This window comes from Balaenoptera musculus, chromosome 4 (genome assembly GCF_009873245.2).
Source record: "Balaenoptera musculus isolate JJ_BM4_2016_0621 chromosome 4, mBalMus1.pri.v3, whole genome shotgun sequence".
Taxonomy (NCBI): Eukaryota; Metazoa; Chordata; class Mammalia; order Artiodactyla; family Balaenopteridae; genus Balaenoptera; species Balaenoptera musculus.
This window is the reverse complement of record NC_045788.1, coordinates 79,565,227-79,582,541: the sequence shown is the minus strand read 5'-3', so window position 1 is coordinate 79,582,541 and position 17,315 is coordinate 79,565,227. Positions and strand designations below refer to the sequence as shown.

The following is a 17,315-nucleotide window of genomic DNA, read 5'->3' as shown; positions in this document are numbered from 1 at the left end:
CATTTAAAGCGTGTGTCCTTTTTTGCTGTTTCTATTGTTGCTGTTGAGAAAAAATTGGACCCCAGTCTAGGAATAAACTTCCTTCAGGTGGAGGAAAAGTGAGGTGCCCCACGCAGCTGTAACTCAGGCTTTCAGAGTTTATTTCATCTATTTATTTTCCATCTTAGGAAATTTCATTTCTCTCTGTCTTATGGATGGTAACCAGAGTGATGTTTAACGTTTCAAATCCGCGTTTTATTTGAGATGAACATTTTTGTGACAGTCGTTCCCACCTGCCTCCCGCTCACATTTCTACTCCATCCCATCTCTTTTTCCCTCCAGCTTTCTCTTCATTCTGTCATCCCCCAATTTAAGAAACCACAGAGCAGATATCAGACCTATTGTTCTTGCCGGTTCTACTCCCGGGTGCCCTCTTGAGCTTGGCCCCGTGTGCTCCCATTCCACTCTGGGCTGGCTGTCCCCACCTCAGAGCGCTCTCCCCGCCACCCCACCCGCCTAGGTCCCATCTCGGAGGAGACCTCAGGGTCCCTTGGAGGTGGGCCTCCCTGTCTTGTGCCCGCCTTGCCCTTGCCAAATTCCAGAACTCCAAGAACTAAAAATACTTCAGTTTTTGCTTCTCCTGCTGGCAGGCACTCAAACTGATTTTGTCCCTTGTGACTGAATCGCAGAGGCCCAGAAGAGAGTGAGACTGGCAGCATGGTCAGCCGCTGCCTGAGGGGGCAACAGGGGCTTGTGTTCACTGCGGACAACGGGCATCTCTCTCCCCCCTTCACTGGGGTAACTCCTCTAGCGGTGCTCTGCCATCCCTTGGCTCCTGAGTAGGAATGGCAGGGGTCATGAAAAAATGCAGGATGCAATTTTAATGAGCAATAAATACCTGCTACAGGTGTGAGCCATCCTCTACTCTTGTAAAATTATAAAAGTAATTGTTAAAAAGAAATCCAAAGGATGCAGAGATTTATAAAGTACAAAGTCCCTTCTCACATCCTTGCAGTCCCATTTGCCAGGTCACGGTCTGGGCTGGATTCATTGAGACCAGTTCTGTCAGGAGAACTTTCCCACTGGGGGAAATATGCTCTATCTACACTATCCAATATGGCAGCCACTGCCGCATCTGGCTGTTAGCGCTTGAATGTGGCTAGTGCTACCGAGGAACTGAACTTTAACTTTTAATTAATTTAAATTTATGTAGCCACATGTGGCTCATGACTACTGCATCAAACAACACAGAGACCCTTCTCTGTGTATGTACTAAAAAATACACATATTGAATGATTCTCTTTGTTTTTTTTCCCCACAAAGTTAAAGTTACAACATACATATGTTCTGAAATATGCTGTTTTAAATAACAATAGATCTTGGAGAATGATCCATTTCTGTAAGTATAGTTCGATCTCACTCTCTTTAATTACTGCCTGAGATTCTGCTGAATGGATGGTTTTTAAAGTTAATTTTTAAAAAAATCAGGTATTACATTCCTGTGGTTCAAATTGTAAAAGAATTTAAAAGGTATAGCAAAAATTCTCCCTCCTATTCCTGTCCTCATCCTACCTGTTCCTCACCTGGGAGGAAACTAGTGTTAATTTTCTTGGAAATCTTTCATAGATATTCTGTGCATGTACAAGCAAATATATATATACTTTTTATAAAATACCATAATTTGTTTTTTTATTTTTTTATTGTAGTTGATTTACAGTGTTGTGTTGATTACTGCTGTACAGCAAAGTGATTCAGTTATACATATATGTATATATACATTCTTTTTTTATGTGTATGTGTGTGTGTATATATACTTTTTTTAAATAAATTTATTTATTTATTTATTTTTGGCTGCGTTGGGTCTTCGTTGCTGCATGCAGGCTTTCTCTAGTTGTGGCAAGCGAGGGCTACTCCTCGTTATGGTGCGCAGGCTTCTCATTGCAGTGGCTTCTCTTGTTGCAGAGCATGGGCTTTAGGCGTGCAGGCTCAGCAGTTGTGGCTCGCGGGCTCTAGAGCGCAGGCTCAGTAGTTGTGGCGCACGGGCTTTGTTGCTCCACGGCATGTGGGATCTTCCCGGACCAGGGCTCGAACTCGTGTCCCCTGCATTGGCAGGTGGATTCTTAACCACTGCACCACCAGGGAAGTCCCTATACATTCTTTTTTTAATATTCTTTTCCATTACGGTTTATCATAGGATATTGAATATAGTTCTCTGTGCTATACAATAGGACCTTGTTGCTTATGCATTCTATATATAAAAGGTTACATCTGCTCACCCCAACCTCCCACTCCATCCCTCCCCCAGTCCCCTTCCCGTTGGCAACCACCAGTCTGTCCTCTGTGTCTGTGAGTCTGTTTCTGTTTCATAGATAGGTTCATTTGTGTCATATTTTGGATTCCACCTATATGTGATATCATTAAAATACCATAGTTTATTTAACCATTTCTTTATATAGAAATCTTCCTCTTTTTTTACAAGTTCCTATAAAGCTTCTCTTATTGTCTAAATACTGTTCAATTGATTTAGCATTTATTGACTGTGTTGTATGGGCCATGCATCATTTTCGTTGACAATTTCTATTATCTGTAACTTATTGAATAGTAATACTGCTTCCCTTTACTTATGATGAGGGTAGAATTTCCTAGCTCACTTACTTCTTATTATACTTTAAACTTGTTTTCCAGTCTTCCTGAGGGATGTTGGTTGGTCAGCCCATATTCTGTGAGCGTGGAGTCCAGGCCCCAGGTTAAGGCTGAGGCTGGGAGCAGGGAACAGTAAGAAGCTATTTGCTGGCATATCCATGGCATCTTGATCACAGTGCTCTGGTCATCTGAGCCAACCTGGCCCAGACCACAGAGACCCAGGAAGAGCAGCAAAAGCAGGTGAAATGGAGGTGGCAGCCTAAACAGGAAACGTATCCTAAAGTTGATCATACATATATTTTGCAGAAACTAAAGCCAGAGTGTATCTTAAAGTAGGATTGAAATTGGTTATGATCATAGATTCTTACAGTGGCCAAAAGGAGAATATCTTGATGAGAGCTTTTCACCAACGTCACTCACTAAACCCTTCAATGGCTTCCCAATGCCCTCGAGACAAACATCGACTCCATAAATACCAACAAGGTTTACCAGCCCATCACACTCAGACACCTGCATCCTCTGCGGCCTCAATGGACACCACCTCCCCACCTGAGCAGGTCCCCTGGCCACGCTGTACTTCTCGTGGTTCCTCGAAAGTGCCGTGCTCCTCTTGCCTCCCCGTGTTTGTACATGCTCCACCCTCCGTGTCTCTCCCTGTCTCTCTTTTTAGCTCCACCACCTCAGTCTTGCCAACTCCAACCCATCTTCTGGGTCTCTGCTTGGATGTCTCGTCCTCCAGGATGCCTTCCCTGATCCCTCTGAGGAGGGGGTAGGGGCCCTTCCTGTGTGCTCCCATTGTACCCTGTACTGAATGTACCACTCTCACCCTCACCCTATTCTTGCCTCATTCTAGACTCTAGCTGACCCTGGATCAATTCTGTGAGATCAGGAACCATGTCTCCTGATTTATCAGTTTACCACTGGCGCCTAGCATAACGCTCACAAATATGTGTTGAATGAGTGGATGGATCCAGGGAAGGGCAATGCTGTCTTGGGTGTGTGTGGTGATGGGGTGGGGATGGAGGGTGTGTTCTGCATGAGTATTTTGCACATGTGTGTGCATCTGTCATGTGTCTGCGTTTCAATGTGGAGACTGTGGAGGTGCAGGAGGAGCTGGCTGAGCTTGGTGAAGCACTGGTGGAGCTTAGGGAGTCTTCATTCGGCAAATAATCATCATCTGGTTTTGGGCAAGTCATCCCACTCTCTGAATCTCAGTTTCCTCATCTAAAAGACAGGAATGAGAATTTGATGAGATAATATATGGAAGAGGGCTTTTAAAATGGAAAATAAATACTGTAATTATGCTACGCTTTAGACACTAGTGCTCAGAAAGGGCTGAATGGCCCTAAAGGCTGTACTTACTGATATGCTGTGAATCTGATGCCTCCTTGTAGATATCACTCACTGCCATACTGGAAGGAAATCAGGAGAGCTGTTTCCCTTATGTGACCCTCCCACACAGCCTTGTGCCTCCCCCAGCCCTTCCAGCTTCAACCATCCGCTCCCAGCAGAGGATCTTCAGGGTCTTGAAGTAGGTCATGCAGGTGCACAGCTGGGGCTCCAGTGGCACCCTGTTCACTCAGCACCAGGATCATCCTGTACCAAGGCAAACACAGAGATAAGTGAACCGGAAGCTAACTCGTCATGTTCGAGCTGAAAGAATCTTAGGAAGTCTATCTATCCAAACCTCTCATTTAACACATGGAGAACCTGGGGCCCTGGAGAGTACAGTTGTTTGCCCGAAAAGATGCAGCTGGTCCAGTGAGGTTTTCTGGCTGTTCATTGGTGTTGGCCAGAAGTCACGGGTCAGCGTGTTTCTCAGAACCAACCAGCATCAGGGATCCCTGAGACAGGAGAAGAGGCTCAGATGATGATGCCTTTAGGAGAGAAGGAGGATTCATAAGACTGCCTCACAGCTTGAGGAAAATATCCTTTATTATATAGCTGATTAAAAGGATGACATATATTTACTGGCATAGAAAAATGTCCAACAATATTTAAGTAAATGAGTTTACAAAACAACACCTAAAGTATACGTAATTCCATTTTGGTAACAATATATGGAAGAAAAATTCTGGAGGAATATGCTCAAAACGTTAACCATCTGAATTTTTTTAAAAATGATGAACATGTATGTTTATACTTTGAAAAAACAATAAGGTATTTTCATTTTTGTAAAAGCATACATATTCTCTAAATTTTAACTTTCTTTACTCTGATTTTGTGTTCATCAGACACCTTTTGTCATCTGTAGCTTGCTCTCCTATGCAAGGCCCTCATCTATATAGAGCCTAGACCCAATTGTGAATTCCTATAAAAAATGATGACATTGCCATTTGACTTTACAAAGTCGTCCCCTCAGAACTTGGTTGCAGAGGACAGACCACTCTCAGATGAACCTGCCAAATTCAGGCTCTGATTCTGCCAAAAAGACAAAGACCCTCCTACCTGTGATGACTCCACGGGGGCCCATGCACACACCTCTCGAGTCCCTCCCTAAACATCAGCTGGACCTACAGTCCTCATGGCCACTGCTTGGGGTTCAGGGTAAAGCAGTCTTGGAAACCTTTGGCATCGCATCCCTGAAGCCCCAACATAGGGAGGGAGCTTTGGTTTGAGGTTGTACAAAATCATGGCTGGCCGCCTGCTCTAGCCACTGGCTGACACTCACAAGAGACTTGCATGATACCAACAGAGTGTGAGATACGTTTTGGGGGGGCTTGTAAAAGTGAGGTCCAAGCTACTAGAAGGACAGAGAACCTGCCAAGACTGCAGGGGACTGGGGGTTGGGGAGTAACAAACCCTTAGATGGCACCTTACAGAGTGCTTGCACCAAATCATCTCTTTTGTGCTTCACGATCCTGTGAGTTAGATGAAGCAGGTCCTCATTACACCTGCTGCATAACAAGGACACAAAACTAATCATGCCAAATCTGTGGCCTTTGCTTACTACTCACTAGGATACAAGATTTATGTACATCGCGTACATGTTTAAAGCTCTGGATTGGGAATCAGAAGACCTAGGTATTTGTCATGTGACCTTGTGGGATTCCCTTCATCTTTCTGAACCTTAGCTTCCTCATCTGTAAAATGGGGTTAATAACACCTGTCCAGCTTGCCTCATGGGGTGGGGATCTGACAAGACAATGGACATGAAAATAGCGTGCTTTGAAAATAGTGAATTGCTAAAGGATTATAAAGTATGACTAACTTCCCAGTGTGGTACTGAGGGATATGTGTTTGAGAGTAACTTTTGCTAAAGAGAACTGTTATTTTAGGACTGGATAAACTTAATACAGTCCACAACAATCCAATAACCCCCAGCCAGCTCCCTAGGAACCCAAACCTTCTATTTTCACCCCCGCTGTCCCGCTTCGGGTAGATTCTCTGCTTTGAAGATAGGTAATCAGGTTTCCAAGAAAGGCATCCCTGACCAGCTGCTTCTTCTCTCCAAATCCCCTGGCTTGGAGTGGGCTTGAGTTAGGGGCTCTTCCTGAAATAGTTGCTTGGGGGACCATACTTTAATCCTAAGAGACTGAGCTTGCCTGCTTATTTTGAGGGCTATTTAAGTACAGATAACTTTAAATCTGTGCTATGGAATTGGGAGATTGGAATTGACATATATACACTATTGATACTATGTATAAAATATATAACTAATGAGAACCTACCGTATAGCACAGGGAACTCTACTCAGTGCTCTGTGGTGACCTAAATGGGAAGTAAATCCAAAAAAGAGGGGATATATGTATATGTATAGCTGATTCACCTTGCTGTACAGTAGAAACTAACACAACATTGTAAGCAACTATACTCCAGTAAAAATTAATTATTTTTTAAAAATCTGTGCTATGATTTTCTTATAGCAGGGGCCACTAGAGAGGCCTGAAGGGAGGGCTCTGGGGGTCCCCCACCTTGCTTAAGCCAGGACACTCTGCTTTCTTCAGCGCTCTTTGTTTTATGCTTCAGGGTGAAATTTATCTGAACAAAGCACTTCATGCTTAGAAGAAAAGTCTGAAAACCACTACTACTTAAATCTGCAAATCAGCCAAACTTTTTTTGTCTCATGGTCACCCACCCAGCCAACTATTTATCTCCCATGCCCCCTTCTGACCTCACTAATACCTCCTCTCTGAGATCTGCTGCCCTTAGGTTTGCCCTGGAACCTTTCCTCTGGGCAGTCCAGGTGTTGTGTTGTGTCTTGTTTTGTTTGGAGATAAGACATTTCACAGAGCCTTCAGAATAGACATGCAAAGTCAGTTCTGGGGGTGAGGGAGCGGGGAGGCTGCCCTGATATGTAACGTGCTGTTTTGTGTTTTACATGATGTGAGAAGTTTCCATTTTCAATGGAAACAGTAAAGAAATGAAGCAGAGCTGAAGGGCTGGCCTTAATGCCACTTCTCTAAATATCTATGAATAGTTTCTGGCCTTTTTGGCATTGTGGATGTAAATGTTTCTTATGTGAACACTGGCAACAAAGCATAATTTCTGGCACTACAGATGCATCCCAATGAATGTTTAATGAAAGAGAAGAAAAGAGAGGAAAAAAGAAAGGAAGGGAGATAGGAAGGAAGAATGGAATTGGAAGTTGGTACAGAAAAGTAACTTTAGAATTTTTGAAGCAGCCAACCTAGGTTGAAATCCTGCCTTTGCTAATGATGTTTTGTGGGGTTAAGTACTCCATGTGACATGGAGTAACACATATCTGCTTTATGAGGATAAAAATATTTGTTTTATAGACCTCACAGGGATGTTGTGAGGATCGGCTGAAACTGTGAATAGGAAGGGGACTTTCAGATTTCAGTTAAGAGGCCATTGTTGTTCCCCAGCTGAAGACTGTCATCATTTTTTTTTTTTTTCACTGTTCTTTGAACAGATGGTTTCAAGGATTAGGGTCTTTCCCTCTTTCATTTTAATTTTGGAGCTTTGAAACTAAACCCAGCTGTGTGTACAGTTTTTCAAATGCTAGGTCTCAACGGTTTTTCACCAGGTAGAATTTAAAATTGATATAAACTACCTCCATTGGAACTCTTGAATAATAACTCTTGAGATAAGAATAACTTAAAGATAACACTATTGACAGAGGGGTTATGCTCTAATCTTTTTTAAAAAATCATCTAATAATTTGAATTTTTTTTTTTTTAATTTTTTTTAAAAATTTATTTATTTACTTATTTATTATTTTTAGCTGTGTTGGGTCTTCGTTTCTGTGCGAGGGCTTTCTCTAGTTGCGGCGAGCGGGGGCCACTCTTCATTGCGGTGCGCGGGCCTCTCACTATCGCGGCCTCTCCTGTTGCGGAGCACAGGCTCCAGACGCGCAGGCTCAGTAGTTGTGGCTCACGGGCCCAGCCGCTCAGCGGCATGTGGGATCTTCCCAGACCAGGGCTCGAACCCGTGTGCCCTGCACCGGCAGGCAGATTCCCAACCACTGTGCCACCAGGGAAGCCCTAATAATTTGAATTTTGCCTTGAATGTAACTTTTCCACTCTGCAAATGCAAGTACGCTTGATTTTTCATGAACCTCACATTATTTAGAAAAATGAGATATTTTTCTTATTGATCAACTAATTTAATTTAGTTTCACAGAACCTAAAGAAATGACACTGTCCTTTTTTCTTGCCTAACGTAGCAAATTTCCAAATGATATAGATTATTTACATATCTTATTTAGACTTCCTAAGACAGCTAGGACTTTTTTATACTTGCGTACTCTTAATTGAATGCTGTGGAATCAGTCTCTCATTTATGATTTATTTTGAGTTAAACATTCAAACCTCTGTCTAAAAATTTAAAAACTAAGCTCAGCTAGTTTTGTGGAATGTAGTAATAATTCAATGAGCAAATATTTCTGGGAAGAAAATTTGAGAAGTAATGAAAACAAGCTAAACTACATTCCAGTATTGGATGGACATCCATCTCTTGGTCCAACGACATGCCCGTTTTTTTGTTTTGTTTTGTTTTGTTTTTTTTACGTACAGGTCACATTGCTCCCAAAAAAATGCCTTTCAAAATAAGCGATGCTGCTGATCTAGTCTATCTGGGAATTCATTGTTAAAAAATTCTTCACTTCTGCTGCCTTCTTTTGGGCAGTACCAAACAAACATTAACAACTGTGGAGCAGATGTTCTAACTGAAGAAGATTCCAAAGCTGGGCTCAGACATATCCCCAACCAGAACAAGACCCCAACCACAGAGATTAATCTTCTGGTATGGGTGTTATGAGATAAAAGCACCTTCTGGATTTCATCACATGTTTTTATAAAACAGTCTAGAGGGTTTTTGTTTGTTTGTGTGTTTGTTTGTTTTAGGACAGGGTCAAAAAGTTCTTCTATTTTGTGAGCCCAAGTGTCATATAAATGCTTATGTTTGGTGTTTGGATTTTAGGCAAAGTAAACAGAAGTGCTTTCTGTTCCGCTATTATAATTTTTAAATAAGATGATTTCTCTGCTGCTTTTCTTTTTTTTGATGGAAGATATTAAGAAATCACTGTACCTTGTAGCATAAGACTCTTTAAGACGCTAAATTTCACTGCATTCCATGAGTTGCAGGATATCAAACAAGACAGTTCCCACCTTCCATCTAGGTACCCATACAAAGTCATGTGCAACCCAAACATCATGCTCCCTATTTCTTCATTTAACCAACAAGTGTTTGTAGAAATCCTACCATTGTCCTAGTGCTGAAACATCGTATCTCCTGGCTCTAGTTAGCCTTTAACTGTGAAAGTTTGAAAAGAGCCATAATTGGTTCTTCCTGCCCACTCTAAGCTATTCCAGTGGATGGAAATAGAGTGATAAAGTTGGGGAGGCTGGAGGGTGATGATGTAGGGGAGATTAGAGTGTTGTTAGGGGAAGACAGTGAATCCACGAAGGTCCAGATTCTAGCCCTCAACTGAGTGGGTCCTCCCACCTCATTAGGTTGGGGGTGGGGAGGGGGAGTGAGAAGTAATCCGCACATGATGAGAACAGCAAGAGAGGTGAGATCCACAAGGGATCTCCCCTGGCAGGGGAAGAATCAAGGGAGGGGAATTGGAATCACCCAAGACATCATTAAGCCCAAACAGAGAGCTTTCTGTGTATGGTTTGGTAAATTCCATGTTCACCACCCAGGGAAACCTAGATTTCAATCCTAGAACAAGAGCTTTGCCTTCTACCTAACATAGTTTCAACATAATTTCAGCTCCATCAGTTGTTTCCATACAGTATCTAGTGTTAGATTATTTGCAGGATACTTCTGTTTTCTTCATTCTACCAGATCCTCACACAAAACCAAAGGAAACCTGCTTTTATTAATTAGTGTTTATTTTCACTGCTGCATAAGGATCTCAGGAACACACAGCATGTAGATATGAGGCTTTCTTGATTTTCTCCCATTCCCCTCCCTATGGAAAAGGAATGGTCTCCAAATAAGGGAGCCCATTTTGTTAAACCTTTTTTTAAGCATTTCTCAATCCATAATCATCAGCTTGAGCTGAGATACAAAATACTGCTATCAACAGCCTTGGACTAAACAGGAACATGTCAAGTTCATTTTGCACATCTAATCTCCATGATTAGAAAATATTCTCCCGATAAATATATTTATTATAAAAGAAATTCTCACGGTGCCATTACCTTACTGTTTACTCCCTTATCTCCTTTCCTAAGTAATTGTGTTTATGAATGTATTCTTTCCTTTGCCATTAAGAGTTGTATTCCAATCTTGTTCCCTTCCGCCCATGAATCAGCATGTCCTTGCCAATCAGGAATCAGCTACGATCAATCACATCATTTCCTTTTCGTGTATTCTAATACTCAGATATTTGCCCCTCCTCTGGCTATCGGAGGCATGTCCTTCCCTTTCATTAATGTATTGGATGCATAAAAATTGCCAATCCCCAAACCCTACCACACTGTTGGTGGGAATGTAAGTTGGTGCAGCCACTATGGAAAACAGTGTGGAGTTCCTCAGAAAACTAAAAATAGAATTACCATATGATTCAGCAATCCCACTCCTGGGCATATACCTGGACAAAACCATAATTCAAAAAGATACATGCACCCTTATGTTCACAGCAGCACTATTCACAATAGCCAAAACATGGAAACAACCGAAATGACCATTAACAGATGGATGGATAAATGAGATGTGGTATATATAGACAATGGAATACTCAGCCATAAAAAAAGAACGAATAATGCCATTTGCAGCAACATGGATGCAACTAGAGATCATCATCCAGAGAGAGAAAGACAAATACCATATGATATCATTTATATGTGGAATCTAAAATATGGCACAAATGAACCTATCTATTGGGTTGGCCAAAAAGTTCATTCGGGTGTTTCTGTAAGATGTTATGGAAAAACCCGAACTTTTGGCCAACCCAGTACAAAACAGAAACAGACTCACAGACATAGAGAACAGACTTGTGGTTGCCAAGGGGGAGGGGGTGGGGAAGGGAAGGACTGGGAGTTTGGGATTAGCAGATGTAAACTATTCTATATAGGATGGATAAACAACAAGGTCCTACTGTCTAGCACAGGGAACTATATTCAATATCCTGTGATAAACCACAATGGAAAAGAATATGAAAAAAAGAACATCAATATGTGTCACTCTGCTGCACAGTAGAGATTGGCACAGCATTGTAAATCAACTGTTTCAACAAAAAAAAATTTTTTTAAATTACGCATCCCCTTTAACTCCCACATACCCTTTAAATTGTGGAAAATCTTTCAGTTAATGGGAAAATTGCTCAAGTACCTCTTATCTTCTTTCACCCAGGCCTGGTGACTTCCTACATATATATATATGCACACACATATACGAATGAAATTGCTACTGAATATATATATTTATATCTTTAAGAATATATATATCCATAAAACATACATTATATATGTAAAGTTTTTGAAATAAATGTCTCAATATTTTAATTAATGATACATGCTTATCCCCATTGTACAGAAATTAGAAAATATGTGTTTTAGAAAGAAAAAAGTACTTGGGTTAATCCTACCACACAAAGATATAATTTATTTCCAGGATTTTTTCTATGTATATTTTCCACATAATTGTGATTACATCGCATATATCTAATGTTGTGTCTTGCTTTCTCCCTTAGCATTATAACCTGTCTTTATTCTAGTCATCAAACTGTACTTTTAACATTATTTTAAGGCTCTTAATATTTTATCATGTAAATGTGCCAGTTTATTTACTCCTCCCCATTATTGGACATTTAGATTATATATTTTTTAATATTACAAAGAAGGCGACAGTGACTATTTCGAGGCATATGGCTCTTTGGTTACGTTATAATATTTCTTTGGAAGAGATTCCTAGAAGTATAATTACGGGATTAAAAGGTGTATAATTAGGACTTTTTTGGTTGGGAGCGAAGGAACTCAAACTACTAAGAAAAAAAGGGGCTGGTGGTTATTGATTCATATATGCAAACCTGAGCAAAAGCAAGGGTAGGGGCTGGGGGTGCTGGCTTCAGGAAGCTGGAGCCTGAGGCTGGAATTGTAGCTTTCTGATTTTTTCTTGTCTCTGGAATGGCATAATAGCATTTATCTTACAGAGATAAGTGAAAACAGATATAATGCAATTCAAGTGCCTAACCCACAGTGACAACCCTGCACCATCTTACATCTTTTTTTTAGAGCCAAGATTTTGTTTATCAACTTGCCTTGCGTGGTGGTTTAGCTTTCACCCATCACTCCTGCTGGCACCTTTTCTCCGTTGGGCCGGCTGTGTTCCTTGGATGTCTCCCCCGTGCCCGCCAGCTCCTGCACCTCACACCCCCATCTCTGTTTCCACTCGGACCGCCCTGCCCAGCCATCTCCCACCCCAGCCGCCCACCCCAGTGCTGGGAGGCCAACGTGGAAAACAAAGGAATCTCTGATGGAGAACCGGCTGGTTCGGGAAGGACAGGCCAAGCAGGGGAGGTGCGCGGGGCGCTCTTTTCCGGCAGAGCCCCTCACCTCACTCCATTTCCCTCTTTGCCTGCGCCTCTGTCGTTTGCTTGCTGACCTGGGTTTAGGTCAGACCCGTGCCGGGCTCCGTGTCAGGGATGGGACAGGGGACAGGGGCACCGGTCCAGCCCGGCCCAGGCGGCGGGGTCCTGCGACGCACCCCCTCCCCTTCCCCCTGCCACTCCCTTCCCCTCCTCCAATCCGCAGCCCCAGCCCTGCCCCCCCCACCCCCCGCCAGCTGGGGAGACGGAAACTCCTCCCTAAAGGTCCTTGGGACCCGGGGGCGCACAGCCGCGCTCGGTCCCTTCAGGGCGCCTCTTCAGCTTTCCTAACGTCAAGGCCAGGTTCCCTCGGATCCCTCTCAAAAGAAACAGTGAGGCAGGGTTCTTCTCCCTGCGCCTCGGCTTCCTCTCCCGCCGCTCCGCCCACGGGTTTCTGATCCCCTTTAGGCGTCCGGAGCCCGACCCCCTGCGGCTTCGGGGAAAGCCCTGCGCCCCCGCGCGCCTCCCGCCGCTTCCCGAAACCCCTCGGACCACACTGAGTCACTCGGCGCCCGGCGGACTCCTGGGCGCAGCCCGGCCACTCGCTCCCGCCGCCTTCCCGGGAGCCAGCCGGGGTCCCCGGCCACCGGAGGCCCCCACTCCGCCCGGGCAACTCGCGTCGGTGCGGCCCCGGCAGAGGGTGGGGTCCTCACCCAGGGTCAGGGTGCAAACCGGCACCCAGAGCAAGAACAGAGGGAGGAGGGGTGCCCTGAACATCAAACACGGGTTTTGTTTGTTTGTTTTCTTAACCACATCCAGGAAGAAGGGAAACCTGTCAGATAACAGGAGAGGAAGAAAGAGAGAGGATACATCAGAACTTTAGGAAATTGTTTTAATTGCCTCATGTGACATAGTATCAGTTGAGAGAGGGAAACCTGTGGAAACACCGGTGGGGGGGCTGGCTCAAGGCCTGGTTAGGCCATCTGGGGCAGGGCGGGGTCTGGGGCTGGATCTCACCAGCTGGAGGGTCTCGGGCAGGTCCTCTGAGCTTCAGGGTCTCGGGCGAAATGGAGCGAATCTTTTATCACAAAACGTTTATATCACCTTTGCGGCTCGAGCGAATCTTTTATCACAAAATGTTTATATCACCTTTGCGGCTCATATCCTTTCAAAGGGAGGGATTAACTTCATGGTGAAAGTCTTAAGCTATAGTGAGAGATTTCCTTTTGCTCTCCCCACCTTGCAGTTTAGTTACATTCTAACGTAGGTTTGGACTATTGATGCTGTTTCCATGTTTCCTCTCCTTCATCCTTGCCCTTCTGTCCAGGTGGGTCCCCCAAGGAGACAGAGAAGGTACACTCATGAATGAAAAAGAAAAGTTGGCACCAGGGACCTTCTGCCACTGTGAGCATTCTTTCTTCAAGTATAATATGTGAGGTTCCTGCCATCCTTGCTTTTTAACCAAGGGATGAAGTTCCCTGCAGGAACAACGTGATAGGGATCTGTTATCTGTATCTGCAAGTAATCCGAGGCAAAATGATTGCTGTAGAGCTTTCCTCTCTTCTTTCTTTCCACCTTTTTAGAATATGCCACCTTCTTTAGCCCCCCACCCATCTTCAGGACACTAAATATTTTGAATTCACTTCAAATCCTCCTAGCACAAATGCAGAGCCATAGGAAAAGTAGGGACCATGTAATGTGTTTATCTGTGGTATCATCGCAATTGTAAGACTTCAGCTGTCCTCTCTTGTAAAGGACATTCCTTTATTCTGAAATTATGTTCTTTATAACTTTATTTATTTTGAACTGTCCATTCCACTACTAAATAATAATGGTTCTTATTGGTTTTAGTTGATGTCCTCTCTCAGAAAAATTAAAAAATCAGTAAACCTATGTGAGTCCCCTGAAATCTTTTTAAATTGATTCATGAAAACCAGAAAGCCTGGGCACCATTGTTCTGTTCAACATCTGGTTCACACCGAGATGCTAGGGCCTTCTTGTTGCCCCTCCCGAGGGCATTTGTATCTATTCAAAGAAACTGCCAGAATGAGAACCTCAAAGAATTTCTAAGGAGAGATGTGAGGAAAATATATGGTAAAGAGGCCTTTCTAGACTCTCTCAACAGCTAGCACTTGGTCTAGTTAAAGGCAGTACAGTTGTATCTGTTCTTAACTTCTGGCATTTAGCAATTAGCATGACTTTCGGTGGACCACTCCTTTTAGTAAAACAGAGAACCTATTTTGAATGTGCCAGGGTCTCTTGGTCTTTCAGTTTGCGCATCAGCAAAAAGGCTAATGAAGGTGCTATGCTTTTCCTTAAAAGGTGAAAATTCGGTCATGTGGATAAGTGATAAGTAAGTCCTCTTCACTTCAATCGTGGCGTACTGTGGTCTTAACATCGTACCATCTTAAATTAGGCCTCATTGGTTAATATTTATTGAACACTCACAGGGTATTTTGTGCTAATCAAAATATCCTCAAGCCACAGAATCACTGCCTTCTGGTAACTGATGTTGCAGCGAGGTCTGACTGTTAAATGGCACTTACCCACATCAGTACAGACACTGTACAGTCATAGCCATTCCTTTGGGACGTTAAAGATCAAATTTTGCTTAAAATTGTTTGCTTAGATTTGAGAAGTAGGGGAAAGGCAGATTTTTAAGTTTGAAATGAACATCCTAGGACTCCTGGCCAGGAAGCCGCGCCAGCTTTCAAGCACATTAGTACCGTACAGTTTTGGAAACGCTTTCACACACGACCTCTGTTGATCTTCCCCAAGACCCTGTGACTGCATGAGGCAGACTGGAGAGAACTGTTGCTCCCTCTTCACAGAGAAGGACTTTAAGCGGCTCGCCCAAGGCCACACTGCCAGGTGTCAAGTCTGCTCAGAGTTTGCCCCTCCCACTGCCCTCATCTCCTTCGACTGTCATCTTCACTCTGTGCAGACCTCCGGGAGGGAGGTGAGCACAGGGCCGTTGAGCCAGGAGACAAAGGGTAGAGGGGAAGCCACTTCTGGTGCCAATGCCTAAGAATCCACCTAAGGAAAAAAAATGGCCAGGCCTGAGGGCGGGGTGTTTGACAGCCAGGGAAAGACAGTGGGGAGAGGACTTTGAGGGAAATGAGAGAAGAGCTACCAGTAGTTCTCAAACTTTGCTGCATATTTGAATCACCTGGGAATTTCAAAAAAATCTCAGCGCCCAGCTCTCGCCCCATGCTGATTAAATCAGCATCTCTGAAGGTGGAAGTAGGCCTTGGTATTTTTAAAAGCTCCCCAGGGTTTTACAGTGTGCAGCCACATTTGCAGATGAGTGACTTCGAGCTCCTGAGACTTCAGTGTGCGCGGGAATCACCCGTGGGTCTTGTGAAGACGGGGGTTCTCATTCAGTAGGTGGAGGGCGAGGCCTGCTATCGTTTAGCCATACAATCCAAAGGCCCGGAAGAGCTCCGTGGAGGAGGACGAGTTCGGGCCGGGCTTGGAAGGTTGTGTAAGATCTAGAGCAGAAGCATTCTGGCCTGTGTGGTGGACAGTCAGAAGCATGCAAGGTGTGCTTTGGGGGACGATGGCTGGTCCACTGTAACTAAAGAGGAGAAGTTTTTCAGTGAACTGATCTACACTATTTAGCCCTTGGCAGTTGACTGCCTATGGTCTCAGGTGCACATGTGTGCTTTCCTCTTCAAGATCCTTGTGCAGAGACTTGTATTTATTTATTTATTTATGGCTGTGTTGGGTCTTCGTTTCTGTGTGAGGGCTTTCTCCAGTTGCGGCGAGCGGGGGCCACTCCTCATTGCGGTGCGCGGGCCTCTCACTATCGCGGCCTCTCTTGTTGCGGAGCACAGGCTCCAGATGCGCAGGCTCAGTAGTTGTGGCTCACGGACCTAGTTGCTCCGCGGCACGTGGGATCTTCCCAGACCAGGGCTCGAACCCGCATCCCCTGCATTGGCAGGCAGACTCTCAACCACTGCGCCACCAGGGAAGCCCCTAGAGACCTGTATTTTACTTCTTTCTGTCACATGCGATGCTAAGCCCACAGCAGGTGTCCAGAACATGACTGAGGGTTTGCATCTCCACTTGCTATTCCCTCTGCCTGGAGTGTTCTTCTGATACTTACCCTGCTCACTCACTCACTTCCTTTGAGACTTTAAACTCAACTGTCACATTACATAGTGGGGCTCCCACTATTTAAACAATATGTAAAGGGACTTGGCCACCCTATTTAAATGGAAACATCCTTTCTTTTGCCCACCCCTCCCATACACTTCTTCCTGCTTTATTCTTCTCTTTAGTACATCTAAAGAGAACCATCTAATGTATATTTCATTTATCTTGTATATATTTACTTTTAAAAAAACCTTGCTCACTGTCTCATTCCGTTAAAAGGCAGCTCCACAGGAGCAGAGAATTTTGTCTGTGTTATTCACTGCCTTTTCCCAGTGCCTAGGACAATATTAGACACTCCACAAATATTGACTGAATGAATGAATGAAGGAATGAACCGAATTGAATGCATATACAATGCTGTTGCCAACACAAATAACTTCAACATTCGGGGCAGAAGAAACCAAAAGAATTGATCTTGCTACTGTTCCGTTTTAGAAGGGGAAATGAGGACAGTATTTGGTCACTAGGTAGGAAAATTTGGAATAATGTGTCCATAAAGATAAGTTGCCCTCCTTGATGGACAAGAGATCTGCTTTAGATGTCCTGTATTATAAATCTAGGATTAAATGTTTGGCTGATCAAAAAGGTCAAGTAT

The 17,315-nt window shown here is 43.8% G+C and overlaps 1 protein-coding gene across 1 annotated transcript in view; it reads left to right on the top strand.

Moving 5' to 3' along the window:
- ARHGAP31 (Rho GTPase activating protein 31) overlaps nt 1-17,315 on the top strand; it is a 110,971-nt gene that overhangs the window by 13,374 nt on the left and 80,282 nt on the right. The gene's annotated exons all lie outside the window — the stretch shown is intronic.